Source organism: Lagenorhynchus albirostris, chromosome 11 (genome assembly GCF_949774975.1).
Source record: "Lagenorhynchus albirostris chromosome 11, mLagAlb1.1, whole genome shotgun sequence".
NCBI classification, from domain to species: Eukaryota; Metazoa; Chordata; class Mammalia; order Artiodactyla; family Delphinidae; genus Lagenorhynchus; species Lagenorhynchus albirostris.
Genome location: NC_083105.1, coordinates 42,553,470 through 42,574,614, shown reverse-complemented (window position 1 = coordinate 42,574,614; position 21,145 = coordinate 42,553,470).

Genomic DNA, 21,145 nt, shown 5'->3' with positions numbered 1-21,145 from the left:
CAGACACTACAACAAAGAGTAGCCCCCACTTGCCACAACTAGAGAAAGCCTGTGCACAACAACGAAGACCCAAAACAGCCAAAAATAAATAAATAAATTTATTTAAAAAAATAAAAACATACTTGTGCAGAGATTATTGTTCTGATGGTTCTGATATCTACCCTGTGCTGTTTTGCATAAGAGTAACAACTAATATTTACATGGTGTTGACTATATACTGGGCACTGTTCTGAGAACCATATACATACACTCATTTAATCCACATAAAAATCTTATAAGGAAAATACTACTATTATTTCATTTTACAGATGGGGAATTGAGAGACAGAGGTTCAGTCACTTGTACAAGGTCAAGTGAAACTCAGCCCATCTGGCTCCATAAATGAAGTTTTAGCTCCTATACCAGAGTTTCTCAATCCTGGCACAATGGGCACTTTAAAGAGGATAATTCTTTATTGTGGGGGCTATCCTGTGCATCATAAGATGTTTAGCAGCCTCTCTGGTCTCTACCTACTAGATGCCAATAGCACCACCCCCGCCACACCACCTGCGGGGTTGTAAAAATCAAAAATGTCCCCAGACACTGCTAAAGTCCCGTGGTGGAGAGGAGGTCAAATCACACCCCCTACCACCACTACTCACTAGGAATCGCTGCCCTATACTAAACTGTCACTGCACAAAACAGGCAAAGGATAACTACACTTATAGTTACAGAAGAAAAGTTAAGAGGCTTGTCCCTGAAATTCAAGGATTAAAATTATCATTAATCAAATGGATCTTCACCCAAATGTAATTGATATTGACCCTGATTCCTTTTCTTGTTCCTTCTTCTCTTTCCTCTTCCTAAGTTGGACAATTGCTCATCTACAGCCCACAGGCTGCTTAGCTGATGACTTCATGCTTTCCTTCAAGTCTGTGACTGAAGCCTTGAAGGAGGTGTGCGTCTTTTCAGGCAGTAACTGTGGCTGATCTCCAGAAAAAAAGCCTTTCATGATCTTGAAGGTGTGAGGAGAGGCAAGCACAAACAACTTCATTTCCTTTCAGAAAGGACAGTTACTTTCCTCTTTGGACCCTCTGCAGGTTATTGCTGCTTTGTTCCCTAAACAGTGGATTAAAACGTTGTGTGGTTCATAGGACTCTAAAGGTTTATGTGCTCACACGGTCTAGCTCAGGCTCTCCCTGGATGCTGTCTGCAGGAATGTACTGAGAACTCACCACTTGATCATACCTCTTCAATATTTTCGGAGGTGAAACAGATTGGGTTGAAAATAAGTAAGATTTTTTCTCAGATTTTCAAATCTCCATAACCAAGAGAATGCCTTTGGTAATCCTGGAAACTACTGCCAAAGTGAACATGTTTTGTGGCCAACGCCTGGTAAGCAGGTAGAGACCGCACCTGATCAGTAAACAATGGTGGGCTTGTTGCATGGCGCCTGTTTTCCATGGACTCAACCCAAGCGAATCACCTCATACATAAACCACCAGCCAACGTGATATCTTTAAGGAATCAGACTACGCTCAACTAGAGTAAAACATCCAACTGCATGTCACCAGACTTTTGAAGCTCTTACACTGTTAGAGTTTTTCCTTGAGGTCGTGACTTTGTTGAATAGTGATGCAATGAGCATTTACTGCATTTATTGAGTATCTGCCCCATGCTTGGAACTATTACGCTGTTCTTCTCCCACCCACAACTTCTCTGACGCTATTATAGTAAAAATTTCAATGAGGTAGAAATCAAGAGATCTTGGGTCCCATTGTTTCTCCTGCTAACAATCAAGTTGCAACCTTGAGTAGGCTACTTAACCTCACTGAGAGTCATATTCTCCAACCCTAAATTGAGGAGTTTGGATTATTAAACAAACTGTAAGTTCTCCTACAACTATAGCGTTCTATGATTTTTTTTAAATTTATTTATTTTTTAGCTCAAGTTTATTGAGCTCCTATTATGTGCCATGAACTAAAGTTCTAACACTTTACATATATTATCACGCCTAAATTTCACAATAATGCTGTAAGGTAGTTCCTATTATCTCCATGTTAAGGATGAGAAATAATTCTATAATTCACTTCAATATATTGCTTCACTAAGAGGAAGTCTGCTGCTCTGATGGATGGAGAAACACACTAGTGAGCAGTATAAGGGCAGATGTCATGGCCAAATCACTGACCTCTGAGCACCTATCACAGGTTCTGGCACATATGGGAAGTCAATAAAATTGATCAAATATATAAATGAAAGAAGAAAATTTAGTATCACTTTTTTTTTTTTTTTTTTGCGGTACGCGGGCCTCTCACTGTTGTGGCCTCTCCCGTTGCGGAGCACAGGCTCCGGACGCGCAGGCTCAGCGCCCATGGCTCACGGGCCCAGCCGCTCCGCGGCATGTGGGATCCTCCCGGACCGGGGCACGAGCCCGTGTACCCTGCATCGGCAGGCGGACTCTCAACCACTGCGCCACCAGGGAAGCCCTAGTATCACTTTTATCAAATGTACTAGTAAGGATGGGAAGTTATAGTTTGCAAGTTTAGAACCCATTCAAAAGCTCATATTCTGAGTTTCAAAACAGTTGAGGATATAGTTTGCACTTGAGTTTTTGATGTGTCAAGATTATCCTTGACCTGTTTTATAAAGATAAATGTATTCGCATGATGGAAGAATTTTTAAAATATATCAAATGCTCACCATGGCTTTTCACTGATAATTCTAGAATGTAGGGGAGTTCTTCTTTTCTAATCCTGGGCCATATAGTCAGGAATATATTTTTGAGGGACTGCATTTAATGGCAATCTTATTTTGAAAATTTTCATAGAAAAGATAAACATTTTGTCACTATCTCAGAATGTTACTCTGTCCTTTTGGTATGCCTGATCTATTTTATAGAAGTAAAAAAATAAGATTTATTAATAAAAAAGAGGTATTCTTATCTAGATTTCAGGGAAGGTGAGCTACCCGTCACTCAGGTGATATAATGACTGCTGAAGTCTATGTCATGTGATTTAAAGGATGCTGTAAGAATCTCCTAACCAAAACATCTAATAACTCCCCAGTGCCTGCGCCAGAGTCTGAAATCAACACCATCGTTATTCCTTTAGGCTGAAGCATTAAAATATTCTGTTAAAATTCAACCATACTCTCACACCCATTAGGATGGCTACTAACAACAACAACAACAACAAAAACCACAGAAAATAAGTAGTGTTGGTGGGGATGCAGAGAAGTTGGAACCCTTGTGCACTACTGGTAGAAGTAGTAAGATGGTGCAACTGCTGTCAAAAACAATATTGCAGTTCCTCAAAAAATTCAAAACAGAACTACCATGCGATCAAGCAATCCTATTTCTGGATACACATTCAAAAGAACTGAAAGCAGGGCCTCAAAGAGATATTCACACATCCATATTTATAGTAGCACTATTCACAATAGCCAAAATGTGGAAGCAACCCAAATACTCATCAACGGATGAATAAACAAAATGTGGTATGTACATACAATGGAATAGTATGCAGCCTTAAAAAAGGAAGGAAATCCTGACATACGCTACAACATAGATGAACCCTAAGCCAGTCACATAAGGACAAATACATTATGATTCTATTTACACAAAGTATCTAGTCAGATTCATACATATAGAAAGTAGAATGGTGGTTATTAGGGGTTGGAAGAAGAAGGAAATTGGGAGTTGTTTAATGGACACAGAGTTTCAATTCTGCAAGATAAAAAAGTTCTGGAGATCTGCCTCACAATAATGTGAACATACTTAACAGTACAAAACTGTGTACTTAAAAAATGGTTAAGGGCTTCCCTGGTGGCGCAGTGGTTGAGAGTCCGCCTGCCGATGCAGGGGACACGGGTTCATGCCCCGGTCTGGGAAGATCCCACATGCCGCGGAGCGGCTGGGCCCGTGAGCCATGGCCGCTGAGCCTGAGCGTCCAGAGCCTGTGCTCTGCAACGGGAGAGGCCACAACAGTGAGAGGCCCGCGTACCACAAAAAAAAAAAAAAAAAAAAAAGTTAAGATGGTAAATTTCATGAAATGTGTTTTTTAACGCACAATTTGAAACAATGCTCCATACTCTGTATAACATGTCATTTTAAACCATCCTCCTTTGTACTTCATTGTGAGTTCATTTATCCGATTAACTTCCTTCCCTGAAGGACAGATATGTCCGTTTTGATGAAGAAGAGAGGGTGAGATCCCAGACGAGGGGCTATGAGGAAAGGCGGCTCAGGGAACCATGAATGTCTCCAGGGATCCAGACAGTGCAGGCACAGAAGCGACCTGGCTAATGTTGGGGTGCTGGGAGGCTTCTGGGGAGACTGAGGAAGGAGGCAGGAAAAGAGGGGCGACAGAAAGTCAGGAGAAAATGCACTAAAAATACATGTCTTCTTCTTCTTCCTATTTCTTCCATAGCTGCTCTCCTGGACTGACCTCAATAAGTTGCAGGCAAGGAGAACTTGCCTTTGTAAAGGCTGCCCTGAGAGGCACTAAGAATAAGATGACTCGAAGGGCTCTTCTGGCAAGCGTGCCACAGCTGAGTTTCCAGAACCACGGGGGCAGGCTTCAAACCTTCTCCATTAGCTGTGGATGCCCCCTGCTGAACTCTGTGGGCCCAGCTGGTGGTTCTTTTCAGGCACGTTCCTCTTTCTGTGACTGCCTGGGAACTGTGAAGTGCGGAAGGAGAACGGGGTCTAGGAGCCAACGCAAAGTCTCCACGCTTTCAGCAGGAGAGAAGTGTTGGCCTAGAAGCCTTCTGGGTTCCTGTCTCTATGTTAGAGGAGGGAAGTCTATTGGCCCTAGGCAGGAAAGTAGAAATAAACTTGGGGTTGAGGAAGCCCTGAGAACCTATCAGTCCCTAATGGCTTCAGCTGGTGTGCCAGGAGCCCCGGCTAATGAAGCACTGCTGAGTGCTACCCTGACGCTAGCTCCGGGGGGTGATTCCTCAGTGATGGGCTTTCAGAGCCCTGCCTGGGCCTGCCCATGCCGCTCTCCCCACCACGGGAAGGACTCCAAGCCTCGAATTGCTCATTCTGCTTCTCACCCCAGGCTTTGCCCACACTGCACCGAGGCCAGCCTGGCCTGGCCTGGAGCTCCGGTGGCCTCTGAAGGCGCCTGGCAGAGAAGCTCCACGTGTACAGAATGAAAGGACAGGGTTTTCCGAGAGATTTCACTCAGTAAATACAGGGACACAGAACAGAGCGTGAGCCACAGTCCCTTCACTTGGGTGTGTAAAAAAATTACGCATTAGCTATTTTTATTCTTTTAAAAGTCAGTTTAATTCTGACTCCAAGTCCCATTCCTATTGGACTTTGAAGAAGTTAAGCCCTAGGCCTTCTTGGGGCTCCCTCCTGTAAAGGTAGAAAGCCCTGGGGGCTTACCCCTCTCCAAGGTGGGGAATACCGTAGGTTGTCAGAGTCCACACTGCCTATAGCCGAGTCACCCGTTGTCCCAGGCTCTGCTGCTTCTTTGCTGAGGCTGGAAATCTCACGTGAGTTGGAAACACGAGTCGTAGAACCCAAGCCTTCTAAGGGTGCCTGCACTGCTTTGTCACACCTCCCTCCTGAGGCCTTATCACCTCCTGAGCAGAACACAAATTCTGAAGGCAGGATCTCTCTCTCTCTCTCTCTCTCTCTCTCTCTCTCTCTCTCTTTCCCTCCCTCCCAGTTTCCAGAAATCTCTCCTTGCAGCCTAACTGCCTCTCTTCACCCCTTACCCCCGCCAGGACACTCTTCAACTGTTTAGAATTTTAAGACAGAGCCCTGAATTTCACTTAAGCATTTTCTGCTTTCCACCCTGATAAATCCCTGAGATAAGAACCACAAAGCTTAGCCATTATTAGGGATTAGATCTCCATTTGAAAGAAGGCACGGGGAGGTTAAGTGATGTGCACAGTACATTAGAGACAAAATCTGGAGAAGAAGCCAGGTGTGCTGATCTAGGCAAGTGTTCTTTCCATGACACCACAAAAGTGGCAAGTCAGAGAGCCCGCAGAAAAGGCTGGTTATGGAAGCAGAAGGAAGAAACTGAAAGCTCAATTGTGTTTTATCATCAACAATGGGGAAGCTGAATAAACCAGTCAGTGGTGGGCAGAGAGCCAGGATTCACTTGATTCGATCTTCATTCTTGTTACCAGCCAGTGCCATCCAGGGAGAGCCTGCCTCTGGAGGAGAGGCCTTGCTGCCGATGCAGACAGCACCCGTGTTTGCCTATTTCTACCACCCACTGCAAGCAAACAAGCAGTGACTGGAGGCAGGCAGGAAAGAGGGCTCTTAACCGGGCAACCAGGGAGAGGCCAAGCTTTGCTGGGCAAGCGCATTCTTCCTCCTCCATCTGGGGATGAACAATCTGCCCCTCATCGGAAGCTCTCTTAACTAGATGTCCAATCATGGAGACAAAAGTTAAGTAATGGGTTGACTTCTCAGTGTTTACTGCTTTGAAGTCAGCTTCACAGGCTAGGGGACAGGCTGGTGTGATGTTACACCAGGGAGGCCCTGTTTGCTCTGATGCCCTCTTACTTTCCTTCCAGAGCACTTCACATCCCTGTGGACGCCTCACCCTTCCTGTGCCCAGGGTCACTGAGCTGCCCTTTCTCAGGCTCCACCCAAACCTGAAATGTCTGGGCTTCAGCTCAAGCACAAAAATGATACTGCTCTCTTCATACCCTCACGTTGCCATTTTCTGGAAGTCATACTGTCAAGAATGGGGTGGTGGTGATGAATAAGTTCACATAAATAATTCAGTCTAAAATCGGAGTCCTATGAATATTTTTATGTAAAAGAAACACTCCAGGTGAGTATAGATTCTATGAACTTGAGAATTTTTGTCAGCTTTATTACTGAGATTTGATAGAAAATGACCCCATTATCAAAACAAAACCAAAAAGGCCAGTCATAATAATACGGTTTACAATGAGCCTCCGGAGAAATATTTAGTAATGTTTGCCAGATTTGGAATGTAATACATCATTTTGGTATTAGTGAAAGTCTCGGCAATAATAACAATGGTGAAAAAAATACTTTCTCAGAAGGGACAATAATTTCATAATAAGTTTAACCCTAATTTATATGCACTCAGGTAACAAATAATATATTAAGCTTCAAAAGGAATGAGGCACATAAAGCAAAAAGATGTCATCAGGAGAAGGTCAGATCCTTGGCAGACAAGAGATCAGAGTACAGCCTTCTGGCAAAACGAACACAGTCTGATGCAGAATTTTCCAAATTGCATGTCATATGCGTGGCGGAATCAATTTAGTGAGTTTTAACCAAACTTTTCTTTCTAATGGTATAAAACTGAAAGAAATTGAATGGATTGGATTAGAATGGAATGGAATGCAGATGGTAAGGTCTGTATACACATACATTTAATACGTATGCATATGTATGATACAAAATGTAATTATACACAGTGTGGATTGTGATCTAAAGTGTTTGAAAGCTCTAAGTCTAAGGCACTAGTCTGTAAACTCCTTTTAACCTCAGAATTTTTGTGTGGAAGCCTAATATATAAAACAGACCCAAGCAAATCTGCTCTCACTGAAGGCATTGTGCATAGAGGAAGGATTCAGCCCTGCCAGTTCACTCCAACCTCCTTCCTCTGAGAAGCAGAATTTGAAAACCCCTGGTCCAGAAATTAGACTTTATCAGTATATGCACCCTAGTATATGCATCAAGTTTGATGCTTAGAGTTGAGGTTTGAAGGAACCGATAACAGCACCTTCTCTCCCACCCAAATTCTGAATTAATTTAGAGACAATGGAGTCAAGCAGATGGGGATCAAGTATCAGCATAATACTAATAAAGGCTGTGTCAGGAATGTAGCAGAGGTACGAGGCGGCAGTGGTTCTCCTAATCTGAACTGCAGACTTGGACAGACATGAGCAGTGTCACAGCAGTGCTGGAAACGTGGAAGGCCCCAAATTACCCCACCTCCCACTCAGAGGCAGAGGCTCAGAGCAGACAGGCTCCTCCCCAAAGCAGAGGGAAGCGAAGGGCTAAGCTAGACAAGCCCAGCTCAGAGAAGCCAGGAGCACTACTTTAACTGATGTCCCTCTACAAGGAAATGTGAAGCAGATGGAAAGAAGGTTCATCTCCATAACACTTGGCAAAATGAAGTATACTTTTCCTTCAGGGCACTTACTGAATTGGGATTAATGGTCTGGCTCCCATGACAGACTATAAACTTCTTAAAGGCAGAGACTGTATCTGTTCTATAGTCTGCTTGCTTCCAGCATCCAGCACACATTAGATACTCACGAATGTACTACATGAGCTACGTGAAAAAAACGTGAAGAAAACAAATGTATAAATGCTGTCAATATAATAACCAGAACACCGACACCCCATTTCCAATATCCAGGTATTGCAAAATTGAATTATATTCAGTCAATGGCAAACAAAACTGACAGACCCCCTTTGGAGGGTATTCAAAAGATTACCTTTGTTCCGCCCCCAACCCCTTGATGAGCAAAGAAAAAAACTTGGCCTCTTCAGAGAAAAAAAGGGCCATGAAAAAGTAGGAAATCCAGCCCTGTAGGAAAGAAAAACAAGAGCAAATCTTCCTTCTTCTGGAGAGTCCCCAGAGTAGTCAATCAGGTTCTTATAAGAGAGGACTTTTTCTCTCGTGATCTCACACAAACTCTTCACTGTGAATAAACTATAAATCACTTCTTTCATCTTCTTCTGTGGGAAAACAGCTTTGATTTATCAAGCCTGGCATTTAACATGGCTCATGCCTTTTAAATCTACAAGGTGGTAAAGCTGCTGTCACAATCAATGAAGCCGCAAGGAGCAGACATTTAAATAACAGGAATCGTGACCACGTTTCTCCTCCGCACCGCAGGTCCACACTTCTCAGAGGCAACACGTCACCAGCCCCTGAAGAGTCTTATTAACAACAGCAGCATGTGCGGTCCAGTGGGAATACACAGGGACACTAGGAACAGCCCCCGCCAAAAATCTCTCCTTCACTCACCCCACTAAGGAACCTGAAATTCCCATGTTATTTACTCCTGTGAGGGAAGGCGAGGAAAACTCTTATTAAGATTTGAATATATTTTGAGCGGATGAGCCTTTACATGTCACCCCTTACGGACTTTTAGCCTATCGATAAGGATTACTGTTGCTTTAAACAGAAATTAATCGCATCCTCTCCACAGAGATAGAGCCATTTTTAATAATGACAACAGGCACACTTATTTCTAATATAAAAGCAACCATGATGGTACCCTCAAAGTTTAGGACAGTAGTCACCACCCCTGGAGGTGGGGTACGCAGTGAAGGAGAAAGACTTTGGAGACTCAAGAGGCTTCGAAGTTAATTACAACATTCCTTTTCTTACACTAGACAGGTACATGGATTTTTGTTTTATTGTTATTTGTTACCCTTATACTTACTGAATTATTATCTATATTTTAATCTACTTTCAAATAAAGCAGTATGTTGAGAACAGATGAGACAAATATAATCTACTAATCTGCATCTCACTGATTCCAACTTTTTATTCATTCCTCAAACATCCTGAGAGCCTACTGAGTGTGAAAGCTCTGTGTTCGATTTTGATAGTACAAGGCGGAATGAGAAACAGTCCCTGCTTTCAAAGAGATCTGAGCTGTCTAAAAATTAACATCTACTAAGAAATATATACCCGTACATGAACCAAGCTGAAAAAATTCAGAACACAAAATTAATTCAGCACAAGCTGGATTTCTCTCGAGTCCTCTATGCTGTATAAATGACCTAAGGAATTCTGCACAGACACAGATACAGTGAGATCAAAAATAAACTGTCAGGTCAGCCAATTTTCTAGGTCTCGTCTGGGGCTACAGGACACCCCTCTGTGCCATGTTCTCTCTTTTTTCACACATAATGAACCGAATCCAGAATTCTGAGAAAGAGAACAATGACATCAGAAAATGCTGACCAGCTCATTGAGAAAAACTCGTTCTTCTGAAATCCTTTTTAAATATACACCCATTGCCCACAGCCTTGAGAAAATAACATATAGTCATTGAAAAATATGAGGGTGTTCAGCATGTACAGGCCAGCTCATCTCTATTAATCTGGAAAGTCATTTCCTTTTCTTTGAACTAATTTGATTTGGTTTGCTTAAGGGCCTCAATTCCTTTCTTTCACCTTCATTTTAGAGCCGCTGTGAAACTCAGCCCTCAGCCCACGCAGAGGTTCCAAATCATCTTAGCTCCTTGCTCATGCATACCACATTTCATGTCTGCGCCAAACAAGTCACTTTATTTGCCAATTATTCCATAACTTTCAGACAGAGACATGTTGGATTGCATTAATGAGATAAGAAAGACATCCAATGTCCCGAAGTTTTTAAAGAAGAACTGAAATGAATAAGGTGTGACTCTACTGGCAAAATAATCATTACACTCAAGTGAGAAATGGCTAATAGAGTTGTAGCTTAAGCGAACCAAGAAAGTAAAGCAGACAAAGTATGGAATTTAGGGTCAGGGATGCTTCCTTTAAATACCAATTCTTCCATTTTGTTAGCCATATGACCCTGGAGAGATTCTTCACCTTTAAAATAAGGATAAAAAGTCAGATCTTTGAGAATTAAATGATATAGTGAAAGCCCTGAACCCCTAGCAGATGGCAGGTGCTTAATAACCCAACTCTTAGATATTTTCATGATATACTTATGTGGAGGCAATGCTGAAATATCATTGATAAATGTAAACCCACAGGAAAGTGATTATCTACCAAAATTCCTATTGCTGAATTTTAAGATGTTCAAAATTAATCCTACAACCCAATATCTAGTAGGTAAGCACTGAATTATGTCAATTGTAGAATACCATATGGAAGTGATTTTTCAATTTTAATTGGGAGTTTGTGAAAAACTTCCAATATCAGTCACCTGGGAGTTTGTGAAAAATATAGGATCAGGGTTCTCTCTCTAGAGAAGCTGATTTAATAGGACTGAGGCGGCTCAGTAACTTGCATCCTTAATAAATTTCCAGGTGATTCTGATGGAGATGGTCCTCAACCATATTTTGATCAATTCAGCCTTATCCACAATGTATTTATATATTTATAATGTATTGCAATATTTGTGAAATTTTTTTTAAAGAAATGGCTCAGATTAGCTATCACCTCCCATGCTAAAAAACTATCACTCCCTAGGACATCAGTGGGAACGGTGAAGTAAGAACCCCAAAAATACGTTCTAATGAGAACATGGAAAAATTTTATCAAGGTCAATTTTTTTTTTAGAACTCTGGAAATTAGCCAAAGGTTTACAACAGTCTGAAGAGAGCATTTATTCAACAACAACAGAATAGCTGAATCTTGAAAAGAATAGCTAGCTTTGTGGAGTTTTAACTTGCCCTATTCCCATTCCACCTTCCACAGCTCTAGAGTAGCTTTGAAAATCAATAGCCTCACAATAATGGTAGCCATGAAAACCAGCTAAAACTAGAACAACCAGACAGAAAACCAACAAAAAAATGTAGTCCCGGTTTCCTCATCTATGAAATATGGCCAATACTTTACCTTTCTTAGAGAACTGTTGTGAAGGTTAAATGAGATAATACATGTCATACTCCTAGTGCCTGCTATATAGTAAATAAATAAGAAAGATACTAGGAAAATTGCTGTGCATTTAGTAATTTTCCATAGCAAATGTAGACAATTCTACAAAATATCTTGTATATTGCCATATATCCTTTTTGAATTAAAACCTAAGGATTTTTGTTTTGTTTTGTTTTGTTTAATAACAAGATTCCTATGTGCTGATGGAGACATTTATGCAAAGGAGTGAATGAAGAAAGAGTTTTCCCCACAGTGATCTCCACTGCTGTGTTAGAGGAGAGGGCAACATGTTCAAATATCATACAGGACTGTCTCTAGGAAAAGAACAGCCAATCCAAAGAGAATGTAGTTGCTAACTGCACTTGTGGTAACATTTGAAAATTTTAAAAAAACAGCAACCTGAGAGATAGGCAGAATTTAACTACTTATCCCAATTTTACCAGAGAATACACTGTCACAAGTGGTTAAATCACTTGGTTAATATATAGATTCCACACCTCATTCTTAATCTAGTCTTCTTTCCTTCTACATTTTGCCTCTCCTTGATCTTTCATGTCATTAGAAAAGACAGACCTGGGACTTCCCTGGTGGTCAAGTGGTTAAGACTCTGTGCTCCCATTGCTGGGGGCCCGGGTTTGATCCCTGGTCGGGGAACTAAGATCCCACATACTGCAACTAAGCCCTCATGCCGCAGTGAAGACCCAGTGCAGCCAAAATAAATTTTAAAAGAAAAAAAGAAAGAAAGAAAAAGAAGAAAAGACACACCTGATTTTCCTTTCATCTCAATGACTTAATGTTAGCACTCTTCAAAATATCAAAGTTCTCCTTGTCATGGTCCAAGTAAGCACTGGAGAAAGTACTCTCCAAGGATCCAAGATAAAATTTTCAGGAAGTATCCAATATTAATTTTTATTTTTCTAAGGTTGGGCAAGTAATATATTTTAAATTCTCCTTTTAAACATACAAGTAAGATAATTTTCACACCTTTTTAGCTGAAAAGTGAAATTTTTACTTGAAAAGTGCAATGCCTACTCTCCCAATGGGGTTAATCCATGCTGAAAATATCAGCCTCCCTCAAACTTATTGCAGGGTCTCCACTGAAGATTTCTTGGGACAGTATCCAGATGCTAACTCCTAGGTAACACAGAAACAAAAAATGACTTCCTTTCCACTAGAGATGGTGCTTAAATATTCCAATTATCCTGAAAAACTACTCCATTAAAAAATCTGAAGATAAAAACAAGATCTGGTATTCAAATCTACAATTACCATGAAAGGATAATTAACATATTATCCAGGCAATCAGCAAGTACTTGTGGATAAAGATGTTTACATTTTCTCAATTAATCCATTAGTAGATGCTCTTCTAGGTCTGTATTCCTTTTTATATATTCAATAAATAATTATTAAGAATCTACTCTCTTTCTTCTCAGTTTTAAAAAGCAACAAATTACTAACAGACAAAACAACATGGATGGATTTCAAAAGCATTATGCTGAATGAAAGAAGCCAGACACAAAAGACTACCCACTGTTTGAGGCCATTTATATGATATTCTAGAAAAGGCAACGCTACAGGGACAGAAAACAAATTGGTGGTTGCCAGGAGCTGGAGATGAAAGCAAAGTAGGGGACTGACGGCAAAGGGGAAGGAGGGAACTTTAAGGAATGATGTAACTGTTCTTCATCTTGATTATGGTGAAAATTACATGACTCCATATATTTGTCAAAACACATGAAAGTATACACTTCAAAGTGTAAACCGTATTGTGTGTAAATTATTTTACAGCTAGAGAAAGAAGAAGCAGTTATAAAATCCCTGGCTTTCACCTCCCTCTAACACACACACACACACACACACACACACACACACACACACACACACACACACACACACACACACACACACACACACACACACACACACACACACACACCCTCAGAGGGGAGCTTGGCACTGGAAATGGAACGTGAACAAGATACATAGAGTCTCTGATCTCAGGAGCTTGTATCTAGAGAGGGAAACAGACTTTTTACAAATAATCACAGGAAAATATATAATCACAAATTTGAGTAAGTACAATGAAGGAGTCAATGAGAATAAACAATATAAAGAGACCTAACTGAGACCTTTGTGGACTATATGGGTTTGGTTTGAAATTGTTTTTGTTTTTGTTTTTTTTGCGGTACACGGGCCTCTCACTGTTGTGGCCTCTCCCGTTGTGGAGCACAGGCTCCGGACGCGCAGGCTCAGCGGCCATGGCTCACGGGCCCAGCTGCTCTGCGGCATGTGGGATCTTTCCGGACCTGGGCACAAACCCGTGTCCCCTGCATCGGCAGGTGGACTCTCAACCACTGCACCACCAGGGAAGCCCTGAAATCTTTTTTAATTGGGAAGGCTTATCTTGAGGATCCCAGGCTCATCTAGAGCTCAGAGGAAAAGCAGGTCTTTCATTTAGTCACTTGGATCCTAGAAACTGGGAAAAACTACACTTTTTCTGAAAGACTGCAAAACAGGGAGTAGGGAAGTCTGTTAAGCCAGGAAGCAGTCTTCTCATATTAAAACTCTAGGACACTTCCACCCCTTGGACAAGGGAACAAACTATGTGTGAGATTGTTACTCATGGAAAATGCAGGTTTAATTAAGATCATTTGTATATTATTAATAAAAAGGTATAATATTTATGAGCTTGATTCTTGTCTGCTCCTTGTCTCTCGTTCTATTTAATTAGCTGTGTGTAGGAGGTGCTGAATTGCAAGAGCCTCTTTATTTTACAGTGATATTCCCAGTACAGCTTGAGATGCATTTGAAATATAACAAGGAGAAAATTAAACTATTCCTTTGTCCCTAATATAAAGGGAACTCTGTGGGCTCACACCTTCACTGAAATTGCTCCCGCCTTTGAATTACATTCTATCCCTGGTGGTTAAGATGAGAAAGAACTTGCCCCATGAGTAGAATATTTTCAGAATTACCATAAAAAAAAATTCAATCCATTATTGAGTATTATGGAAATAAACAAGCACACACTTAAAAATCACCATATACATATACACAAATACATATACACGTATGCATATATATGTCACATACACACATATTCTTCAGAAGAAAAAAGAAAATTCAACTTTCAATATTTGTAAAGTTGATTAACAATAAAATCTTCACCTCCAAGCACCTTAAGCATGAACTCACGCAGAAGTAGACCATGGGAGTATAATCATAATAATAGTGAACACTTATTTGGCACTGTGTACCAGGCATTCTTCTATGAACTTTATACATATTGACTCATTTTAAACTCTCAACACCCCTATAAGATAAATACTATTATCACCAGTCTCATTTAACAGGGGAAACGAGACTTGAAGAGGTCAAGTAACTTGCTCAGATCACCAAGCTAATTAAGAGTAGAGGTGGGGTTGGAACCTAAGATATTTGGCTCTAAATAGATCCCCTCTGGATTCTGTTAGCTATATGTCAATTCCATCAGATAGGTATAGTACATGTTTTGACACCCAGAGAAGTAGTTTTGCATAATATTAAAACCATTGCAGATGTGTAGGTCTTGATTTCTATCATGAATTAATTTTGTTTATTCCTAGTCGGAGATATACTTCCTTCTTATAAGAAAAACATAATTAGAATAAGCAAGTAACCAAACTATCAAATAGCATTTTTAAGCATATTTTTGAATTCAAACACTGGAAAATCAAAGTGTCCTAAATTTTCACATGGTACTAAACATTAAAAGAAGATGGGGTGGGGCTAGGCACAGGGGTGGGTAATGATGTTTATTAGATATGTTTCCATTTTATTTTATTGACCTAAAATTGTTTAATAACACAGACACTGAGTTCAGCTACTTCTACATCTCAGTGTGGACCTGCAAAATTTAGTCCTCCCTCCTTGACCCCCATCTCTATATCTCCTCCTCACATGTTGGGTATTTTCAGGACACAGTTGGGTCTGAGGTGTAGTGGCCCAGGCTTTTCAACTTCCCTTCCTTACGTCATTTCCTGCTCTCAAGAAGATGTACCAGTAGGTGTGCTCCCTTTGCACATATACTCCCCTCCACCACCTTTTCAAGCTCTGATTACAGTTCCTTCTGCCCAGTTATATCACCAGCATCCTCCTGCATAGAAAAAGCAGTGCCAATGTGACACCCTGGCTTCAGTTCAGTCTCTGGCAACTCAGCATACTATTTTCCCATTGGGTTATGCAATAGAAAATCACAGTATGAAATTTAAAGATTAAACTCTCTCATGTCAAATGAGATTAAACAATGCTCTCGAATGGGAATTTCACTGGATGGCGTGCCCAAATCCATATGACAAGCAGTGGCAACTGAACTTGGGACAAATTCAGGAGGAAGGTGAAATGAAAGACATTTTCAAAATAGAGCAATGCAGTAAGTCTAAGGCCTTTGGCAGTGTTTGGGGGGTAAACAATAGACTTCAGTCTAACAAGACTATGTTACATTATTTTGTTGAGTACTAAATAGGCATTGTTGTCAAACAGGGAGCGAGGGGTTCTTAAAACAAAGTACCTGTCTTTAAAGTGTTTGTGTTCCTTCTAATTGGGAGGAGAATACACATGTACAAATGATGAAATATGGCAAAATGGCATCACACAAACTGAACACATAAGTGCTAAGAATAAAGTGTTAATTAGAAGGACTTGAGGCTAACCAGGCTTCCAAAAAAGGTTGGGTTTTGAAATAAGTTTTGAAGATGGTGATGGAAGGCAACCAGACAAGAAGAAGTGGAGAATTTCTACAGGTTATATAAGGAGCTGTTCAGAAACCTGAGCCAGTAAGATTGAAATTTTGATAGCTGGCTGTTATGTGAGATAGTTATTTCAAAGCCCGCAAACAGGTTTTTTCTGTTTGTTTTATATTTTTAAAATTTAGCTGGAAGTGGAGGCATTATTCATAGTGGGTAGGGGAGGGGTTCTCTTTTGTCTTGGGAAAAATTCTTACTTAGAGCATTTTGATTATGGGAAAAGAAAGCCCAACTTCAAGTCTGGAATGGAAAACATGAGACCATGAAGACTAAACTGCTCTCTATGATTTTGTCAAAGGTTGTCATCAATGTGGACTGCAGTGCCTCTCTGGGAGACGAAAGGACTTTTCTTAACTGTCTAGAGCCAGTGAAGACGTAATGGCCTGGATTCCAGGAAGGAGGGACACTGTCAAAGGCCGTGGTGTGTTAAACTGGTCCCTGCAATATGGTGGCAGGGATGGGCTTAGAGGAAGGTTGAAAGATTAAGACAACAATAAGGGACCTCTTCTGAGTGGCTTGACCAATGAACTGTAGTCATAGCTAGCATTCAAGTTCCTTTTCCTTTTTTGCAGAGTAATTCTCTTCTGTCATCCCCAAACCATTGGTAAAATTTTGTAAACTAGATAGCCTGGTCTTAGAAGGGCTTAGAAAATGAACTGTGTCCACACTGAGGAAATTCCCAGCAGTCATGAAACTTCCAGAGTCCACCCACAGAAAAACCTGGAACACTAAGCTAGACAGAGAGGAGGCACATGAGAGCCCATTAAAGGCTAGATTTCTTGTTAATTTGGGAGTGGAAAGGGGGCTTGTACGTTGTTATTAGGTATTAAATAACAGGAAATTCCTGGAGCCTGGAGATCTTGGGATATCTCAGGGTTAATCACGTGTGAGACCATAAATGTTCAGGTCTGGGGTTTTATAAATTAAAAACCCAGAGATGCATCACTCGCTGGAAATCCACAGGAACGAGCTACTTATAATTAGCTGTAACTAGCAGTGAAACCCACAGTAAGTCAGGTAACTTCTCTGAGCCTCAATTTCATCACCTACAGAGTGAAGGAAATTAGACTGGATCAACTCTAAGATAAAAATTCTGCAATTGTGTCTCCCCGCCCCCTCACCTTAATGTTTTATAAAATAGGAAACCTAAAAAAATAAATAGAAATCAAAAGCTCAAGGAAAAAGAAAGTCATTGTACTAAACAGCAATTACCCAGATGATCAGTAGCTATATGCTATACTACTGTGCCTTGTTTTTCTTTTTTTTTTAACATCTTTATTGGAGTATAATTTCTTTACAATGGTGTGATAGTTTCTGCTTTATAACAAAGTGAATCAGCTATACATATACATATATCCCCATATCTCCTCCCTCTTGCGTCTCCCTCCCGCCCTCCCTATCCCACCCCTCTAGGTGGTCACAAAGCACCGAGCTGATCTCCCTGTGCTATGCGGCTGCTTCCCACTAGCTATCTATTTTATATTTGGTAGTGTATATAAGTCCATGCCACTCTCTCACTTCATCCCAGCTTACCCTTCCCCTCCCCATGTCCTCAAGTCCATTCTCTACATCTGCGTCTTTATTTCTGTCCTGCCCCTAGGTTCTTCAGAACCTTTTTTTTTTTAGATTCCACATATATGTGTTAGCATACGGTATTTGTTTTTCTCTTTCTGACTTACTTCACTCTGTATGACAGACTCTAGGTCCATCCATGTGCCTTGTTTTATTATGATTATTACAGATATATTATTACCCACCTTCTTAGGAATTCTCATTGCTTTAATGACAAACCCCTCTCCTCCACAGTAGTCTCTTTTTATCTTGATAGTACTTATCTCTTGCTTTATTTAATTACTGTCTGTCTTTCTGATTAAAATGTAATTGCTATGAGAGTTTGTTTTCTTTACTGATACATTTTCAGCATCTAACACAGTATCTGGCAAATGGTGGATACTCAATAAATATTTGACTAAATAAATAAGTGAAATAAAGAGGAAATGAATGATACTCCCTGAGTATTCCCCTTTAGATCAGACATTGAAGTGGTTAAATTTTACATATTACAGTAGATAATAACCCAAAAGCAAGGTATTAAGATTGCCTAGCAATTCTTTCAGTTACCAACCATGAAAATACTAATTTTATCTGACAGATTTGTTTCCAATGAAAGTGTGTGATCAAATAAAGTATGGTACCCCAGGCTCACACAACATAGTTACTTTATGAATTAAGATATTTTACAATTTCTGGTGAGATTTTTTTTTAATTTGCATTTCTCTTTAATGATCCAAGACCTTGATAACATGGAAAATACCAGGAGAAAGTCATGCTGGATTGAGTAGGAATGAGGAACCAAGCTTAAAACCCGTTAAGGCCACCTGGTCTCATAAGATTACATAGCCATCATCATCCCCATCAATAATTAATGGCAATGAAGCTCTTACTGTAATCAACGCACAACAGCATGAATTTAAAAGACAGAACAACAACTTTTTTCCCAAATAAAAAATAAACCCTGCACCCACAGAGAAAAGGACCAATATTTGGCTCCCTAAGCCTATTCCTAGGACCTAAGAGATTTCAAAGTTCCAGCTAAAACTCTCAAGCTACTGGCTCCTAATTCAACTTAAATTCTTTTGATGTCTACAAAACCATTTCATCTGATCAATAATATTGGTGAAGTTTACCCACCAAGGCACCAATTTCAGCAGTTAAAACTAAACTCAGCTCCTTCCAGCTCAAAAAATTTTAAGAGAGAAATGGGCCAGAGTTAGTGTCGGAAGAAACCCAAAGGGAGAGAAGAAAGTTGTATAATGTCAGTAAATTTTCCAACGAGATGTAACACACATTGAGGTGAAGCCTACAGTATGGGGACTTTATTATTTACAGAGATAATCTCAAAAAACTTCTAACATCAGCTCTGAAGCAGTGTAGAATACAACTGGGATAACAGAATACTCTGAATCACTAACTGAGCAGGTACTTGAGACAGAGTAACAGCTAGAGAGAGCTATGTTGCTGGTGTATACATTTTCATGAATTGGGCCCAAGGGTTACATAGCTAATTTACCAAAGACCTTTTTTTCACAGCTAAAATAGCACTTCATACCAGAAAGATTCCTTTTCCTAGCCACCAAATTTGTAAAGAGTATTTTGTTGAGATAAAACCAGTAAAACTCACTATAAGAAATCAACTTGTATCCATATACAATTTGTTTTTTCATTCAAAAACAACGTCCCTTTAAAAAAACAAAACAAACAAAAAAAAAAACAAAACAACAACGTCCCACTCAGCTCCATCTTATATGGACACCTTTCCATGAATTGCCTGTCTTTCACTCTCCACACACACACACACACACACACACACACACACACACAGAGTGCTTTAGGACCAGCTAATACATGTTTAGCACTTGAACTTCCTAAGGACATAACTAATATGCTTTATATGTCCAGGCAGACGGAATACTCACCCTTGTAATACACAGCAAGCACCGTTCTGCCATTCAGAGCCTTAGCCCTGTTCTATTTTTAGCTACTGACCTTGATATTTCTTTCCCATTTCTACTTCACTCTTTCAGCTCCAGCATCTGGTATAATTTTGACTCTTCACAACAATGATTTCAGTTCTAATCTTAGTCTCATGTCACTTAGGACTCCACTTCTATTGCTTCAACTCTGTCCCCATGTCTTCCCATCAACACTAGGCCAACAAAAACTATCTGGATTTCTCATAAGTCCTATACTCTCCTTTCATCCAAAAGACACATTTAAAACTATTTTGAAACTTAAAAATGGAGTCAAAAAATTTTTGGTTGCTGAGAACCAGAAAATATAATAACTGAATTCACTGCATTGAAGACATAAAAATTGGTTAAGAATGGCTGCTCCTGAAAAATTATCCAGCTGTCCTAGCACTGCAGGTTGGTTTTTAGTATTTAATGGGCGCTTTTATTGTGCTTCATGAACCTATAGCACTTTGAAGAAAATATTAATTGATCAATATACCATAAATTCTCTACTTGCTAGAGGTAGTCAGAGCTTACACTTGCTCTTTTACATTTCAACCAATGGTTTTCCTTGATGGCAATGTTTCTGATTACGAGATTTGTTTTTAGAAAAACCATTAAAACTCTCTGATATAATCCACATACCAAGAAAGTATCCATGGAAACTGTTACCTAACTACCATGTTGGGCATGAAGTAATATCTCATTTTCATTCAAGTGTTGGTTGAGAACTACTATATATCAGGCCCTCAGATATGTACTGAATTTTCAACAATGACCAAGACACACTGTTCCCCTTAATGACTTTATAACCCAATAGAAAAGACAAATAATAGACAGCCAAAGACAATACAATGTGACATGATCAGGTGTTAAGATAGCACATAAGTGGAACACCCCATAAGTAAGCCCAGGTCATGCTGGGTTCTAATTTACAGGGGTATCAGGTAGAAAATGAGGATTCTAGGAAATAAGGATTGGGACATATATTGGTTATCTGTTGATCTAACAAAAGACCACAAAGTTAGCAACTTAAAACAACATCCATTTATTATATCACAATTCTGCAGGTTACAAATCCAAGTTGAGCTTCACTGGTTCTCTGATTAGGGTCTCAAGAAACTGAAATCAAGGCGTGTTCAGGCTGGGAGGTTATCTGGTGGCTCTAGGGAAGAATTCACTTCCTTATTCAGGCTATTGGCTGAATTCATTTCCTTGCACTTGTAGGACTGAAGTCCCCAGTCCCTTACCAGCTGTCGGCCGGAAGCTGTTCTCAGCTCCTAAAGGCTGCCCACATTCCT